This window comes from Pelobates fuscus, chromosome 1 (assembly GCF_036172605.1).
Source record: "Pelobates fuscus isolate aPelFus1 chromosome 1, aPelFus1.pri, whole genome shotgun sequence".
In the NCBI taxonomy this organism is placed as follows: Eukaryota; Metazoa; Chordata; class Amphibia; order Anura; family Pelobatidae; genus Pelobates; species Pelobates fuscus.
In genome coordinates this window covers 321358461-321378155 of record NC_086317.1, presented here as the reverse complement: position 1 = coordinate 321378155, position 19695 = coordinate 321358461, and positions in this window count along the sequence as shown.

Genomic DNA, 19695 nt, shown 5'->3' with positions numbered 1-19695 from the left:
CACATTCCCATAAAGTCTGGTCCATAGTCCAAAGGCAAGAGGCGGGCAATCAGCCCCCTCCAAGGACACGTGGCGAGGTCGGTTTCGCCACACCATGCATGCAGTGCAGTGCAGTTACCAGACTTACCGCATTAGTTCCATCGATGGCAGGCACATGTGCTGTAGCTTTGACTGCGACTTAGCTATGACTTGGGCGCATTGCACACTCAGGCTGTCCTGGCTTTGTGCCCCATGTGGCTGGCAGGTTAGGCTACTTGGGACTATAGTGGATGATATAGATCACAGGCATGCTATATAGAGATGTGCACAACCCCTCAAGGGTTACAGGCACAACTGGCAGTGTTACCACTTATACTCATCCCCCCCCCCTTTTTTGTTTGTTCAGATGATTGCTTGCAGCACTCTGTTTTATCATTTTGACCAATGGAGCACCTCTTGTAAGGTAACTCAGTTGGCGAGTTCCCTGACTACAGGTGTACTCAATATGCAAGTTCACTATTTACGGAGTATCAGGCACTATTTAACTGAAGTGTGTTATCTACAGTTACACAAGGGAATGCTAGGTACAGTCACACAGTAGAATGCTATGTACAGTTACACAGTAGAAGGCTATGTACAGTTACACAGTAGAAGGCTATGTACAGTTACACAGTAGAAGGCTATGTACAGTTACACAGAAGAATGCTATGTACAGTTACACAGAAGAAGGCTATGTACAGTTACACAGTAGAAGGCTATGTACAGTTACACAGAAGAATGCTATGTACAGTTACACAGTAGAAGGCTATGTACAGTTACACAGTAGAAGGCTATGTACAGTTACACAGAAGAATGCTATGTACAGTTACACAGAAGAAGGCTATGTACAGTTACACAGTAATATACTATGTAGTTACTTAGAAGAATGTTATGTACTGTTACACAGAAGAGTGTTATGTACAAATACACAGAAGAATGTACGTACAGTTACACGGAAGAGTGTTATGTACAGTTACACAGAAGAGTGTTATGTACAGTTACACAGAAGAGTGTTATGTACAGTTACACAGAAGAGTGTTATGTACAGTTACACAGAAGAGCATTAGGTACGGTTACACAGAAGAACGTATTGTATGTTTACACTGAAGGATGTTATGTACGGCTGCACAGAGGAGTGTTATGTACAGTTACACGTAAGGAGGTTACGTACAGTTACACAGAAGAGTGTTAATTACAGTTACACAGAAATGTGTTATGTGCTAATAATCTGAAGAAGTGTTATGTACATCTTAGCGAAAGGTACTGTAACGGAGCTCCGTGTACTCCGACAGAGTACCCTCCGTTGATGGATGCTCCTAGCGCTCTCAGAGGACTCCAAGCACTGCAGACGACACCACAACCACCGCACACTCCACAACCGCCGTAGCTTAACTGGAGCCGCGCCGTCTTCCTTCCACCCTGGAATGAACCTCCAGCATTCAGGACCGTGTGGGGAAGACCTCTCCTCCAGGAGAGCGTAACAGGAACAAGCTCTTAAAAGAGCTAAGTGATTGAAAGCTCAGGGGAATATGCAGAGCATAGCAATCCCCAGTGTGATACAGCAATTCCCTCCAATAACGAGACGAGGCTACGTTTTGAAGGGTCAAGAAGAACTGAGGATTGGAACACCCAGCCTGCTTTTTATTAGGAAAGGGTACACACAGGACACTCCCAGGGGGAGGATGAAATTGACCAATCACGTGCATGGTAACACCCCCACGTCTCCTCCCCTCAGATAACCACATAACATAATTAAAACGTACATTATTTTACCCAAGTTCTGGATGTACCCCAAAAACAGGGGGTACAGCTTTAAGTCTGGTATCCCCAGATAGCCCTTGTTCAGGGGAACAGTCTGTCCAAAAATCAGCCCATTCGGATGAATAGTTCGGGAGATATGGGGTTCCAAAGATTTGACGACCGCACAGACCAACTAGCCGAAAATAGTTCCATGAGTTTTGGCCTTGCGGTCGGTCTCCGTTCGCACGGTAAAAGATATGAAATTCTTGCCATCCATTCGCGTCTCCGTAATCGCTAGAATCCCCATACTAAGTTAAGTATAACTACCGAACGGCCGGTCGTTCGGTAGTTTCCGTACGAAGTTCTGGATGTCTGGAGGTCTTAGCGGTATTCTCCTGTTTGCGCTTCCGATTTCAGTTCCATGCGTTCACAGGCAAACACTGCTGTTCGTACGCAAGATGGCCGCGAACACGTGTAAGTCCCGAAATGGCGGCCATCTATTCGGTACACAAAGGATTCGTATGGAATCATACGAACGGTTTTACTTCCGAAACCCAACAAGGCATTTAAACATATTTTAGGTGTCCATAGTCTCTGTACAGCCCATTTAAAGAGCCACAGACAGCACAATGAAAATTAATTTAAGCCCAGATATAGTTTTAACGTGCAATATAGTCCAGGACCATAGTCGCAGGGGAGGAGGCAGGCAAGCAGGCCTCTCCAGGACAAAGTGGCGAAGGGCACTTCGTCACAGGTACATTTTATCGGAAGAATGGAATGCGCAGTTCCTCACCTGTACATCTCTGAAGGTCCTGAATTGTCTGTGCCCCAGGACTTGGCCGGCTTTGTCCGTGCCTTACTGATTGGCCTGCTTTGTCTGTGCCCCATTGATTGGCCTGCTTTGTCTGTGCCCCATTGATTGGCCTGCTTTGTATGTGCCCTATTGATCTGGCCTGTGCCAGAATGTCTGCATGCCAAGCCTACTGCCACATACTCACGCTTGTGCATTGCATGCGCTGCCCAACTTGCCTCGGTCACTATATGGGGTGCTGCCTCTATCTCCCTGCCGATGACTCTGAGGTCACTTTGCCTGGGACCGCTGCACAGGAGAACCCTTATCCGGGTTAACAGCGCAGACAATGACTACTATGGCAGTGACTGCCTCCGTGGAATTAGGCTTCAGCCAGGGTCCTTCCTTAAGCTTATCAGGAGCGTAACGCTAGAGGGCCCACCTTTAAAACGGCAGGCAACTCGAATGAGTCAGACTCTCCTAGAGGAGAGCAGGCAAGGGCCCATAAGCGCTACTGGAAGGGTGAAGGCCCTGAACCAGTGACTTGAATGAGTCAGACTCTCCTTGAGGAGAGCAGGCAAGTGCGCATGAGCGCTACTGGAAGGGTGAATGCCCTGAACCAGGCTCCCGGAAAGATAAGACTTCGAGGAGCGGCTAACCCCTCTGCAATCGGCCAGACGGCCCTGCCTATATGGCGCGGGGGAGGCGATGACCACCGGACGCGGCAGTGACTGCCTTCTTAAAAAGGCAGATGACTTGGAGGAGTCAGACTCTCCGAGTGGAGAGCAGGCAAGGGCGCATAAGCACTACGGGTAGGGTGAAGGCCCGGAACTAGACACCGGAAAGATTAGACTCCGGAGAAGTGTCTAGCCCTGATATGATCGACCTTGATGGCCAGACGACACTGCCTATGTGGCACAGGGGTGAAGGTCCCCGTAACCCCCCACCATGGCCGCCCTAGCTGAACGTCGGGCGGACCGGTTCCCCTCGGAGGGAGAGGACGATGGAGGTGTGGATTATGATGAGGGCCCCTAGTGGCACCATGAGATGTAGAACAAAGTCCACTACAGGGGCCCCAACATCCTTGCAAGAAGAGGTCGTCTCGTGGATCGTCTTAAACGAACCCCTGTTCGACCCTCGATCCATTGCTCACCTGGTGTCTTTGGAATGGTGTCTGCCCAATCACCTAGCACCATCGGTGCATTTATGGGCCCGTAGACCGCTGGCTTGAGAAGCCCACAGGATAATTTGAGCAGTATTCCCAGCCGGGCTCCCAAACAAAGTAGCCGCAAACCCAGACTTAGACCCCGATGGGGCACTGCGGTATCCTAAACGCAATTTGGACCGCTGGAGGTGCTTGGGATAAAGGGATCTGAGCCCCTCGGAGTCCCGGCACGAGTCTACGATTGAACGTATATTCATTAGTTGCTTTGAATTAGACGTGGCCCTCAAGAAACTTCTAGGGACCGCGGGGCCCAGTTCTGGTAAGGTGGCCTCTATTTTCTCCCTGGTGAGATAGGTATCTTGTGCATCAGTCATTTGGGCGACAATACAACCTGGTTGGCAGGAATTGAAGACATTCAGGAATACCAGAACTATCTGAAGAGATCTTTCTCGTTTTCCATGCGTTGGGACCCGGAAGCGACTCTTCGATATAGGACATCTTGCTGTACAGTCTACCTGGACGGGCTGGCCAGATCCCCTGCGAGGTACCTCCCAGACCGAAAGGTCAGACGCTCCCTGCATTTTCCCTGGTTAGAGTCCCTGGATTTAGTTTTTTTCAACCAGGGAAATATCGACCTCCTCTACATCTCAAGGAATGGAGTCGTGAAGGGCGGATTGGACGCAAGGGGGTGCCTCCTACGCTCTCCACTGCCTGAGTTTCTCGTACATATGGAATAGTTTTCTCTGGGAGGACCCGGCGTCAAGACTTTAGTCCACGGAGGAGGACCCATCAGGCCTCGACCAGTTCGGCTGGATGACGGACCCGTTTGCTCAGCGATGGATGCTTCCCTCAAGGAGTGTTTGACACAGAGATGCGGACGAGTCTCCTCCATTTGTTTGGTATCAAGACCTTTCTACAGGTGCCTCGGTCTGCAGTTCCTGGATTCCCTGGATCCTTGCTCATTCGATCTAGTGGATTGTGAGACTTTGGTCTGCATGGCGACCCTGACGTAGTTGGGTCTGGTACGGATCTCCTAATTTTGCTACTGCTTTTACAGGGTTCGGGTATTGTGTGGTCACTTCATTACCGGGGACTGCCATATCAATTAGATTAGGTAGCGCGTACAACTGTTGTCAGCGGGCCTCGCTCTGCTTAGAATTCTCTTTAAGGTTCCTGAGGATGGGTATTCATCTCCCCAGGGAGTACACGCATTTTTGTCATGCTCCTATGGTGGTTTCTGTCTGGTTTTGTCCATTCACTGATTCTGGATTTATTTCAGTTGTTATACCTTGTTTTTTCTTTCAGATGGGTTCGGTGGTTTGGACCTTAGTTGTCCATCAGCCTTAGTCGGACCCGAGGGTCATATTATTACTTTGGTAGTGCTCCTACCTTTAGGCGGTTTTCGATGTCACCGTTTGTTTAAATGGTTCTTCCCTTTTTCTCGCCCCTTCATGTACCGCTTAGTTGTGGCTGGCATTGGCGGTTCACTTCAGTCCGTAACACTGCGACTTCAGGTACCGACATGGCGGGCGTTTTTCTCTAAGACATTGCACGCTTTCCTGCCGGTTACGAGGAGCTATCTTCGCAGAGTTTAGGTTGGTACGGCGGATCGTGTTTCTTTGGTCTTTGCTGTCCGAGTGTTAAAACAGCAAATATGAAGCCTCCTCTCATGCTATAAAATTGTAGATAAAATCTAGCTTTAGTGTAACTATAATCTTAATTTTATTAATGACAGGAGGCGAATATTTCCCTCCCAGTTTCTCCCTCCCTTTGTTGTTTTGACTGACTTGTTGTTTATTCTCCTGGGCTAGGTTGGTTATCTGGGGGACTTAGGGTTTATCTGGGATATGGTACCGTCAGTATTTTATGATGGGGACTCAGGTTTTTTTCACTTTTTGGGATATTATACTGTCAGTATTTACGATGGGGATTCATGTTTTCTCAGTACATTTCATTCGCTAATCAGCGTTTTCGACTCAGTTTTTCTTGTTTCAGTTTAATGGTTTGGCTACAGTTCTTAGATCCGACTACTCTACAGGATAAAGGTCAAGGCTTCACCCACTGGTTCCACGGTTTCTAGTTTGCATTGCATTCATCGTTATGTTTGTTTCTCCTGTTATTGTATTTGGGGTGTATTGTTCATGTACTTTATTTGTCGCAGCGTGAAAGAGGAAATAGTTTGTTGGGAGAAGCCTTTTATAGATTCATGATTTTTTTGTCTCTGGTGTTTTTATTTCTATGTTAATGTGCTGCTGTGGAGTTCTAGTAAAGAGAGACTCAAGCAAATATTCGCCTCCTGTCATTAATACAATTAAGATTATAGTTACACTAAAGCTAGTATAATCTACAATTATCAATAAGATTGAGAACATGAGGCACAAAAATATTCAACACTACACAAAGATGTATGTATGTGTCTGTGTGTTTCTTCATATAAACATGTTCACCTTTAAATTGAACTGTTGTGTAGAACTGTTTTTATTACTTTTTTAAACAAATTATCTGTGATTATTACAGCTATTATCTCTGGAGTGCCATTTTTGTAGAAAACATATTCACTTTTAAACTGCACACTGGGCATTAAGATCTTATGATGTCAAATGCAAGATTTTCTATATTTTATAACACCATAATATCAAGGTATTCTCAATCTGTTGCTGTATTAGGGCACAAGCTATATGAGTTTTTGCTATATGTGTATCATCTGCAGTATAGCTCCTCTCAAAGTTCAGCTCTTGACTCACAAACTCTTAAAAAACAGATGGGCTCTAAGGTGCAAATATCCATATATAAGTAAAAAAAAAAAAAAGAAAGAAAGAAGAAGAAATAAAGTAGTAAAAACCATACAAAGATCATTACTTTCCTGCAAATGTATTCCACCAGGTTTTTCACTTTTCGTTTTGTAAAAAAAAAAAAAGGACAATTGTGCTCACATTCACACTGCACTACAAAACCTAAACAGCATCTATTAGCACTTAACTAGTGGAGCACAGTGTATTCTAGTGTATTCGTCGATGAAATTGTAAATAAATATAATTCAGATAAGGCCTGGTTTCTTCTTGTTATATTTCGATACATAAACAAACATAAATATATGTATCTGTGACATGTGGTTCTCTTGGATTTATGTATAGTTTATTGTTTTGTTATAGCTGAATGACATCACTGGGCTACAAATACTCATTTCCACAACTATTTCAGTTTTGAGAATAGTTTCTATATGCAATGGGACACTATATCATTGGTAGCAATTATAGTCCCTATTTACTCAAATACTTTCATGTTCCTCTGTGACATGAAATACATATTCTGTCAATTTGTGGTACAATACAAATTGTTATTTGATATGATTACGCACAGAGGAAAGACTGAATTTTATGCTCATAGCTCTAAACAACCTGGTGTGTGCTGCTCATCAAAATACAGCCCTAAGGATATTGATTTTCTCAATGTCCTAATTTTTGCACAGTAGAATCTCACAGACTTTACTTTGATTAAGCAACAGACAAACTTCAATACACTAATAAATGCCACTGTATTCCACCCTAAGGCATTTAAAGAGTATCTAGTATTTCACAGTTTCTTAGGGTAACATGAAAACTGAGACTCTCCCAAGAGAAATGCGTGTTGTATGAGACAGCATTTGTGGATAGAGGTTATAGGATGCACATCTTGATAAGACCAGAAGAAAAATAGTGATCCCAGTTAATTTGAAAAAAAACAAGGATCATAGAGACCATAAATAACTGACCTGTTCATTCAAAAGCCACTACCAGCAAATAGTGAAGTAGCAAGGATTGGATATTTGAAGAATTCTAGTTTACAGGACTTACTATTATCTACTTTTCATAATGAGCTCCACTGAAACAAGTGTCACATATTTTCAGTCTGGAATGACACAATTGTTTGAAATGCATTTCCTGTACCCACATTATGCCAGTTGCAGTATTATATCCTCACATTGTCAAAACCATATAACGTCTAACAATCAATCATAGGGACCAAAGTATATGATCTCTCATATTCAGGAGACTTCATCTCTGCGTTTCATGGGTTACAGCAGGGGTCAGCAACCTATGGCATGCATGGCACGCAAGATGCCTTCCCCACAGGAAAACAGAAAAGCTTCCTTCCTGCTGCTAAATGGATGGTGGTTGAAATAACACATTGTCAATGTGTGGGTGTTACAGTGTGTGTCTTGAAGTTTGTATCTAGCATTGTGATTGTGTGATTGTGTGCGTGTGTGTTTAGCATTGTGTGTGAGTCTAGCAATGTATGTGCAGTGTATAACTATATGCCCTGGGAGTGCACCATAAATACCACAAACTGCTCATGCAAATACACATTATAACATAGCCACACACCTTGAAATAAAATCATAAAAAAGCAGCTAAAGCACCCATACTTAATGGAATACTAAAGATACCCAGACCACTTTATCTGAATGTAGTGAGCTGGGTGCATCGCCATTGGCTTTTTAGTGCTACAATCTAAAACATTGCCAGTTAGCATATACATCAATGTTTTGATTGCAGGGTTAAACTCACCCCTAGTGGCTATCTTCCTGAGTTTGACTCAGTTATGTGATGTGCGACGCTAAATGCTGGCTATAGGGAGGCATTGGATTCAGTACTTCCCTACAAAAAGCATTTGACTGGATAAGCATGGCACTCACTGCACATGCGCTTCTCATCCCAAATACTTATATGAGAAGCATTGCATTGAATGATAAGCCAATGAAGCAAGTTCTGGAGACAGAGCAGGCAGCAGCACTGAGTCTCAGAGCTTAAAAAAAAGGGTTAGTAACGGACCCTTTTTTCCCTTTTTTAAATTTAATTTAGGGGACTGAATCTAGACAGGGAGGAAAACAATATAGTGTTAGAGTGCACTCTTTTGTCATTTTAGAAATAGAAATGATCAGTTTTAGAAAATAACCTTATTACACCCCCATGGCTGTCAAAAAGACAACCAGTCCTGTAATTTCCTAGTTGTTTAGTGTGGAGCTAAACTCAGGAGGCAGCAAATGCTTTGTAAAGGCTTCACTTTGAGCTGCATTGGAATCTGTAATTGGACAGCCACAGAAGGGAGGGTTTGCAAAGACTTCAGATAAAAGATGTGCACTCATTTGTATATATCTGTATAAATATATATATATATATATATGTGTGTGTGTATAAAAACAAATAATCTGGCACAATTAAATAACAAATAACTTGTTCAAACCAGGATGCTGCACTGCGTTCCAAAGTTTATGCAATCCAAAGAAATGGTGAGAGCATTTGCTGGATTTTAAATAAGTCAATTACGTGTATTCAAAATTGATTTATTTAAAATCCAAGTCACCATTTTCCGCATTGGCGCGTGTTATACTTGGTAGCCATTCATGGGTACCATTCCTTTGTAAGAGCCTATGCATTCCTGCATGTGACTGTTTATGGTTATGTGAGCTTACCTATGTTAACACCTGTACTATAAGGATATTTCATGGACCAACATTTTAACAGGGGTTGGGTAGACAATACAGGCAGGATTAGGGGGTGAGGTTTCAGTCTTTGGCATCCTTTATTTACCAGAATTCTTTCTTTCACTATGAGGGGGGAGGGGCGCTAATTCTGTATAACTAGGTTATGTTTGTGAGCAACCTAGTGATGCTAATTGTGTGTTAATAATCCAGGGCTTCATATTTTTTGCGTATCACAGTGTAGTGTAGGGGTGTTAGTTTCCCATAATTCGGCAATGGCTTACATTATGACCACTGATATCTTGACAACTAGTTATTTTATGCTCTTGAAAGTGCAACTAGTTTTTTTTATGCTCTTGTAAGTGCATCCCAGGATTTGTACAGTAACCTCATCCTTGGGAATATCATGTTGTGGGAGTCTAGATACCATCCAGGCCACAATCCAGAAACTGGAGAGCAGTGCCACCATATATCAATATAGATGCCCCCAGCTTCCACCCAGCATAAATCAGATTCCATTATGACTAACGCATATAGAGATGGAGGCGGTGGCTTCCCATATCTCCTACCAGTGAATGGATTCTTTGGGTGACCCTATGTCCCTCTCTCAAGTCAACACATAAGAAAGCTTTCCTGCAGGGAGATTAGATACTAAAGACAGGTAAATAAAGTAGATTTGTCTTTTTAAAACTAGGATATCAAAGCATGCCCTCTCAAAATCCATAAGCTAGCCATGCCTGCTTTTCTGATGTGGGGGGTGTCTAGATAATTCCTAATTTGTAATGATCTAAAACTGTCAAATATATGGAATGGGGTATGTTGTAGTAGGTGTTGAAAGGGTGTTACTTGTCCATCTGTGAAAAAGGGATAGAACCTGGTCAAGTTGTTATCTTCAAATTTAACAAAGTCAAGAGAATTCATATACGGATAGAAGAATCTAGTGCGGAGGAATGGATTAAGGGGTGACTGTTCCTTAGTGAGAGGGATTTTCCTTGGAGTTGGTCAGGGCTGGTGGTACTGTGGGAATGAAAGGGTGTACGTGTTTACATTGCCAAATATAAGATGGGAAGTCCCTTCCGAAGAGGTCATGTTTGAGGTCTGTCCAGTGTTTTACCCTCATCTGTGCATGTAGATTTGAAATGTGAGCCAAATGTGTGGTGTGGTAGTAGTGAAGAATATGAGGAATTCCCAATTCCTTCCCCTCCCCCTCCCCCCAAACATATTAGCTGATTAACTGATTATTTGACTCAATATTTTTTTTTATACCATATAAAGTGGTATATTTTTAGTTTGTGGAGAAAATCTCTTTATTGAATATTGTCTGGATGCACAAGGTTTGTCCCAGAGTGTGGTGATATTAGTCCCTTGTGAAGAAGGCAGTCTGTGTGCCAGTGGTGTCTGGAGAGTGATTGTCCGGAGCAAGGCTTCTAAATGATGTGTTCTTGGGGAGTCTGCATATGTGTCAGGGTTTCTTTGCTGTTTTAAACAGAAACCCTTTCTTTATCTGTGTCTTAGCTTTCAGCTGATTTTAATGATCATCTCCTTCATTAATGTTGCCACAGTTACTCACCTGATTGTAGTAACCAGTCCTGCTGCTAATCAGTGCAGCCTATTTAAGCAGCAAGTTCCGGTACTTCCTTGCCCTTGCATGGTTTCGTGTTTCCCAGAAGACTTCCTGTTTCCTGTGTGTTCCTGGTTCCTGACTTCTGGCCTTGTTCCTGATTCCGCTGCTTTCTGTTGTCCTGGTCCTGACTCGTCTGACTACATGCTTTGGTGCCTGACCCCTGCTTGACTCCTGGACTTTGCTTTTGGTTTATGTCATTATTTGCTATTTATAATAAAAGTGTTTTGCATCTACGTTCTGTCTCTGTCTTGGTCCTGGTCCCTCACAATATGCAAATGTTGTTCCGCCTCAAGTGGTTATTAATGTCTTCCACCCCGTCCTCTAGAGATGAGCCCTTTGCCTGGATGGAGGTGAGTAGTTGTTCATGGATTTTGACTGAAATAATGAGCTCGTCCATTTTAAGTTCAACCTGGTTTGTCCTCGTGGTAAAGTCGGCAAGCTCTTCTTTGATACCTGCAAGCAGCCATTCTGGTGTTTTATGTCCACTGTAGCATGATGGAGAAGGCTTTGTAGATTTTTTTTGATCATTGGGGCTGTGTCCTTTTCTAAAGTCTTGCTCATATTGGAATGTGAGCCAGAGCCTTCAAGTCCCTGCGAAGATGGTGGAGCGGGCTCTCAAGTCAGCAGTCAGCGAGACAACCGATATGGTCAGCCTGGGGTCTCCCTTTATGATATAAATACAATATACAAAATACATATAAAACATTAATAATATGATTTTAAAACCTTTTCCTATACATTTCAAATACAAATTCTACCCTTCTCACAATTTTGGGCCAATGCATAGAAGCAGAGTTCAAACTGAGACTAGGATCTGAATGGCATATTTTGTAAGCAATCTTGTATTGGCTGGAGCAATATTTGTCAGTTATTTCTAATGTCAGAACAGATTTCCTTTTTTCTTCCTGTTGGTCATTGCTAGAACCAATACGTCTTTGCTAATGAGAACAAAAATCATACTTAAATGTTTACATATTTAAGAAAATAAACATCACAAGGAATTGTCTTAACAACATCAATATCCTAATTAGGCATTTCATGGCTGAAAGTGTTGTATTATTATCTTTTATAGAATAAGGCTTTTTGTTTTCATCTTAAATCTGAATAGAACCATAGAAACTTGTTGTAAGGCCTTTCATTTTATGGCAAAACTAATCACTATCTGGCTGTAAATTAAAGCTGTGTTTTATTTATTTACTCTTCAACAGCTAGATAAATTGCTTTCACAGTATAAGCCAGCACTTGTTCATTAAGTGAGTGCAGCTTTGTGCTTGACAACAGGTTAATGGGCCAAAACAACTCAATTTTAAAAAGTCAACAATTTTGGTCCAAGAAGCCGGTTTTAGATTCTAACACATTCCACATTCCCATCTCACATCTGGAAATTAAATACACAATAGTTTTCCTTCATATAAAGCTGTTTATTGTTCTGCTAGATTGATGCAGTTAATATTGGCTTTCAAGATGACAGATTAGCATCAGTAGTTAATCAGGGTTATTAGCAGATAAATATCTGTAATTTAATCACTACAGTAATTTCTTTTCCAATAATATGATTTACGAATGCAAGCGATTAAGTAATTAGCTTGCATCTCTGAAACTCACTATTCCTCTGAGCTCTGTTTGTCTGGCTTTTCCCAAAGATTTTACAGTTTAATTGAAGTCACTATGTTGTTTTTCCAATCTTTTTTTTTTTTATCCTTTTGTATGTGAGTGAGATTAATTTCACCATTTTATGAGATTAATTTGTTCTTGGCTTAAATAAAAACCATCAATGGCTCTCACAACTGACTGTTCTTTGGGTAATGATGATGAGCTCAGCATCAATGTCATTCGCATTTGCATGACACCTCTTCATTTCAAGAAAGGCACATAAGCCAATATTTTAGATAGAACTCATTAAAAGTTTCAGTTCTAGATATCCCTGCTACATCTCATACGGAAAAGTTTTTGAAGTGATATATCGGTTAGCTATTGATTTATGAGGGATTAAATAATGCTCTCTGATAACACGTCTGCTGAAGGAGGTTTGTTATGTTGATTGTACTACAGAAAGTTCAACTCATATATGCTACATATTAACTGTACTACTAGTCAGAAGTTATTTTATCCATAATCACAGGTGACCTATGGGTTTATGCAATAAACACAAAATTAACTGAGTGAATGAAGGATATATTTGACTTGAAAAAATTAAAAATAAAATAATGACTACCTAAAGAGTGAATTATAGAGAATTGAAAACCAGATTGTAAAATTTAGGCCAAAATAACTAATTATTTGCCTGAATATAGGAATTTTATTTTATATTTATTTGTTTAGTAAAAACTCTAAGCAGTTAATGGCTGGGGATTATTCATGAAGTATGGAATAGAGTAAATGTATTGGAGAAAGAGGATGGTTAAAAAAGAGAACAGGCGTTAGGTGACTGGGGTTTTTTGAAATCGAGAGATAACCAAATAATAACCATGGCATAATTATCTATCTGCCATGAATGTTTTGAACGTGTGTGGAACATATTGATCCCAGATCAAAACATCAGAACTCTAGTTGTAAATTATCTTTAATTCCCATTTCTGTCAGCCAGCCATAAATTGTGCATAGTGCAAATTTTACTAACAGAAGACATCTTAAAAGGCTTGGACACCAACCTAACTAACAGAGTATGCTTTAAAATAATATGTAGCTCGTTTTAGTTTTATCTCTGTTCCTTCTGCTTATTATCTGGTCTGGATGAACATTTTTTCCAGTAATCAATTTTCACATACTAATGATGCTCTGTAAGATATGTATGTAAACTAAATGAAAGGAAATATCTGTTAACCTGGGAATCAGTAGTTCTATGACTTTCATTTTCTTTTTATCCAACTTATTAAACTGCAGACAATTCACAAAATGTGAGTTTCTGTCTGAAGTTAATGACACAATTAGTCAGAAATGTTTCTTCTTACAAATGAACATTTATTATACATTAAGTATATTCTGGAAACAATTAGAAGAGTTAAAAAAAAAACAGCACATTTGCCTAGTTGTGAAATATATTATGCAATCTGGCACTTCTGACAGATTTGATGTACATTGCACTTTTGTCCTTTTAGTATATTTAGAAATGATCACAGCACTTAGAAACACCTTCTTGTTTATAGATTTAGTTTTGTGACGGCAAATTAATGATGAAGCTGGTGATGTCAATTAAGCAGGCTGCTATATTAGAAAACAACCTGTACTTTTTGCTCAAAAATGAAAAGTCTTCCATAAAAAAACATGTTACAGCACTGATATAATCTTTCTAGTATACCATATAAGGTACTGTCCCAAATGAAGCAATACATATAGCACAACGAGCAGTTCTATGTTGAAACTTCTAAATACTTTTTAATGCTCACAGTTTGTTATTCCTGATAAAAAATCAAAACATATACAGCATTGAACAAAATAATGGAAATACGTAACTATATATTTTAAATACCCAAAAGGCTACAATTTCTATTTCCATAGTAACGTAAATATTTTTAACACTAATAGTAAAAAAATCCACAGGTTCAACTTATCTACGGATAAGAGGGGTCCCTGAAACCATGCAGGATGAACCAGAAGACCCTACAAAGATTCTTATTCGTATTTTCAATCAGATTTTAGGAAGATCACTGGATTAAGCTTGATAGAGCACATAGAGTAGGAAGACCAAGGAATCCACCACAAGAAAATCCTCGAGATTTAATCTGCTGCATCCATGACTTTTTAATAAAAGAAGAGATAGTACAGAGAGCCCGATTGATGAAGGAAATTAAATTTGATGAGTATTCTATTGCAATTTTCCAAGATCTTTCACCCTCTACCTTAATGGCACGTAAGGCTTTGAGACCGATCACTCTTCTACTAGGACAGAAACAACTAAAATATCGGTGGAACTATCCATTTGCTCTAATGGTTTTTCAGCACTCCAAAACATATACGATAAAGACTCAAGCAGACATACCAGATTTTTTACAAGCTCTGGGGCTCCCTCATTTAGAGATCGAAGACTGGACAGGTCTTTCAGGCATCTCTCCATTACAAGAGATACAAAAACCTAAATGGCAAAACAAAACAAAAAATAACAAAAAATTGCCATTAGGGAATGATTGCCTTAACAACGTTAGAAGGCCTTGTAAAGCAGGATAGCATTAGGGCGTATTAGGGCAATGTAGAATATCTATGGAGGTCTCCTGAAAAATTAGCCTATAAATTTGTCCCCACCTACCTTTCCCTCCCTCTCCCCTCCCCCCTTAGGAAGATGCCGATATGTCTTGTGGACACAAATGGGTCTCCCACGGGGGTGGCATCTTATCCTATTTTGGAGATAGCACTTATATTAAGACTATATATTCAGTTCTTTTTTCTCTCTTTCTGTTTTGCCTTCTGCATAAATATGGGAGTAGTGGTAAGTGGCTCGAGTTCAGTAGCCGTAGAAATTAAATTTCTCTACTGTTTCTTTGGTACAGATTAGTTGTATGGCTTTGAACGTTAATGGTTTGAATTCCCCAAGGAAATGCTCTATCTTGGTACAGAAGTTAGAAAGGCAAAAAAAAGATATTGTATTTATTCAAGAAACTCACTATAAAAACACTTTTCAGCCTAGACTTAAAACGAATAAATTCAACCAGACTTTCTATATCAACATCTCGAAAGGCAAGTCTAGAGGAGTGGCAATTCTCTTAAACTCTGATTTGAATTTTGCCCAATCAGATAGTAAAATGGATCGAGGAGGTAGATATATCTTCTTAAAAGGGAAGCTCAATTACCAAATGATCACGCTTGCAAATATATATGTGCCTAATGCTAGCCAAGCATCTTTCTTGAAAACATGTCTAAGGAAACTGGAAGATTTTAAGGAAGGAGTTTTGATAATTGGTGGGGATTATAATATGGTCTTAGACTATGCAGTGGATAGTTCTTCAAATACGAGAGAAACACAAAAGAGTCAGAGGTCGTTAGTCTTAAAAATTTTGCACTCCCATAAATTGATTGATTGCTGGCGTATTTTCCATCAGTATGAAAGGGACTATACTTTTTACTCCTCAGCTGCAGATAGTTATTCTAGGATAGACATGTTTTTTGTAAATCATAGATATCTACATTTGGTAAAGGGAGCAAAAATAGGAAATATTACGTGGTCTGACCACGCCCCCATTTTCTTGGATATCGAACTGCAGGGTGATGGGAAGGGTAATAACATATGGAGATTAAATGAATCTCTTCTTGATGACCCAAGGGTCTCCAAGGACTTATCAGAAAAGCTTTCTCAATATTTTTTAGATAATTGTACAGACGATATAAATGAATCATGGATATGGGAAGCGCATAAGAGTGTGATCCGAGGGGGCTTAATCAAATGGGGAGCTAGATGTAAAAAGTAACGAGCCGAAGAAATACAAAGGCTAGTAAAAAAATTGGATATACTGGAGTCTATGCATAAGCAAACTCCAACTGAAGAAAATTTTAAATGTTTATCGGCAATTCGATCTAAGCTGAGGTCATTATTGACGTATGATGCCCAAAGAGCGTTCCAGCTGACACAAAGTACAATCTACACACATGGGGATAAAAGTGGGAAATTGTTAGCTAAAGCCTTAAAAGTAAAGCTACAAAAAACATATATACCCCCCAAAAAAGACACACAAGGGAAAATTTGTAATACTACTGAGGAAATAGCAAACACTTTCAGGAATTACTACAAAGACCTTTACAATTTAAAACCCCTTGAGAAGACCCCATATGAAAGAGAAAAATATCTATCTAAAAATATTCCATTAAAAATTTCTAAAGAAACATCAGCCCAATTGGAGGATTTGTTTTCCCTTCAGGAGCTTTCGGCAGTGATAAAGGCAATGCCTCTTAATAAAAGCCCTGGGCCAGATGGTCTCTCGGCATGCTATTATAAACAATTCCATAATATTCTTGAGCCACATTTTCTAAGAACTTTTAATGGTCTATCTCCAATCTATCATTCCAATTGAAATGGATGCAAGGTTTGAATATTCAAATGGACAGCAACAATTGGTCATTTGTGTTCAAATTGGGGATGAAAGCACGAGTGAGCACTTCTAGGAAAATATTTTTTTTTAAAAGAGTTACTAGATGGTACAATACTCCAGACCGACTTAAAAAATCTGGAGCACTGGCTTCGGATGGCTGTTGGAGATGTGGTGAGAGGGGGGCGAATATGGAACATATATGGTGGGAGTGCAGAATTATTGGGAGCTATTGGGAGCTATTGGTAATTTGATATTGCTATTTGGCAATGGCGTAAAGTTGTCCCAATATCTGACGCAAGTATAAAAAAAAAACGAAAAAAAAAAAAAAACATCGTTTCCAATGTCGATGATATAGGAAGGAGGTCATAAACTACCTCAAACTCCATCCTCTAGAAATTTCCAAAAATGTTCACTGAGTTTTATAACTGGTGTTTGAAGAAGCTGTGTAGGACAGCATGCACACCATAAAATGCACCTCGGTTTGCCTTTTTCTTGATTATTATAGTACCATGCAGAGTCATCAAACAATCTTGTTACTGAAGCATCAGCATCGTAGTGAAGAAAGAAGTGTATATAGTGCAGAGGACTCATATAATTACCGTATATACTCGAGTATAAGCCGAGTTTTTCAGCACATTTTTTGTGCTGAAAAACCAGAACTCGGCTTATACTCGAGTCATAGTCTGTATTATGGCAATTTACATTGCCATAATACAGACTGGGGGAGAGGGGGGGCTGGCAGAGCTGTAACTTACCTTTCCTGCAGCTCCTGTCAGCTCTCTCCTCCTCCGCGCCGTCCGTTCAGCACCTCGGTCAGCTCCCACTGTAAGTCTCGCGAGAGCCGCGGCTCTCGCGAGACTTACAGTGTGAGCTGACAGAGGGAGCTGCACGGACGGCGCGGAGGAGGAGAGAGCTGACAGGAGCTGCAGGAAAGGTAAGTTACAGCTCTGCCAGCCGCCCCTCTCCCCCCACTGAACTGCCAATGCCACTAGACCACCAGGGAAGGAGCCCCCCTCCCTGGCCAGCTAGCAAGCAGAGAGGGGGGACGAAAATAATAATACAAATATTATTAATAATAATAATTAAAAATATTAAAAAAATAATAATAATTAAAAAAAATTTATATAACAAAAAAACAATTAGTATTAAAATAATAAAAATGCCCACCCCCACCAAGGCTCTGCACACTGCACTCATACACACACACTGCATTCATACATACACTGCATCACACACACAAGCACACTGCACTCATACACACTGCATCACACACACACACAGCACTGCACTCATACACTGCATTCTTACACACTGCACTCTTACACACTGCACTCTTACACACTGCACTCTTACACACTGCACTCTTACACACACACTGCACTCTTACACACACACTGCACTCTTACACACACACTGCACTCTTACACACACTGCATTCATACACACACACTGCACTCATACACACTCACACACACTGCATTCATACACACACACTGCATTCATACACACACTGCAAATAAATATTCAATTAATATAATTTTTTTAGGATCTAATTTTATTTAGAGATTTACCAGTAGCTGCTGCATTTCCCACCCTAGTCTTATACTCGAGTCAATAAGTTTTCCCAGTTTTTTGTGGTAAAATTAGGGGCCTCGGCTTATATTTGGGTCGGCCTATACTCGAGTATATACGGTACATGTTTGATTGGTACTGTAACTGGTAAATAATAATATGGTTAGAGAGAATGGAGGAGAGTAGTGAACTTTGTGTGGAATTAGAACAAATGGGATATTGATCTCTTTATTGGCATACAATAAACATTTAAACTGCAGACTTTGCATATCACTAGCTCTCTTCCTTTAAACGTTTAGAAAGACTGAGGAGGTCTGGTTATTATTACAGTTCTACAACATTGCACTGTGGGTAAATTAGATATTTCATTAAACTAGATTCACATCTAGACAAAAACAATTAAGAAGTAATGAGGATCACGGCTCATATTATTTTAAGTAAATTAGGTAGAGTAACACAGAAGGTAAAGAGTCAAAGATCCAAAAGTTTCCAAAGTAGAACTTACATAAACAGTGTGAAATGTATTATTATTATTATTATTATTATATCTCAATCCACTCCAAACAATAACTTAATTATTTTTTTCACAAAGCACCTTTCACTCCACCTTCCTGACTGGTTTCTAGTTGCTTTATAGCTTGCCTTTAAGGTATTTGGCATCTTCCCCACATACCTCCTCAAGCACATCACATGTTAGCAGTCTGTGCAAATCCTCTAAATCTACCTTTCCATTACCTTTAAATCTCCCCTGCTCCCACTTGGCTCAAATCACTGTCATAACTTTTAGATTGTAAGCTCACAAGCCCTTTAGCTTAGCACTTTGTATGTTAGATCTCGGCTCATGGGTAGGGTCTTCTTTGTCTGTACTCTATTGTCTATATGGTATGTCAGGTTGCATGAGGTGAAACAGTGATAGAATGCTGACGGTCATGGAATTAATCAGCTGATTTGCTGCCATATAGAAGTTTACCTTTCAGTAACTGGTAGTTATGAACTAGAGGAATGTCTGGTAGGGTAAGGTAAAACATTATGTAATTATGAGATAGGTAAAGAGTATCTCCATAAATAAGATTTGAAGGTGAGGATGAGATCAGAGGAGGGCAGATGTCTTTGGCAGATCAGACCAGCTAACAAGGGATGCACTAAATAATGTAAGAGAATATGTAGCTTGAGGTACATCTGTGGGGGGTGTTATATGTAGCATTACCTTTTTAAATGTAATCCTGAATGATAAAAATGTAGGGGGTAACATATCAGAAGAGTAGAGTATACAAGCTGTAATGGTTCCAAGCCAACGATACCATAGAG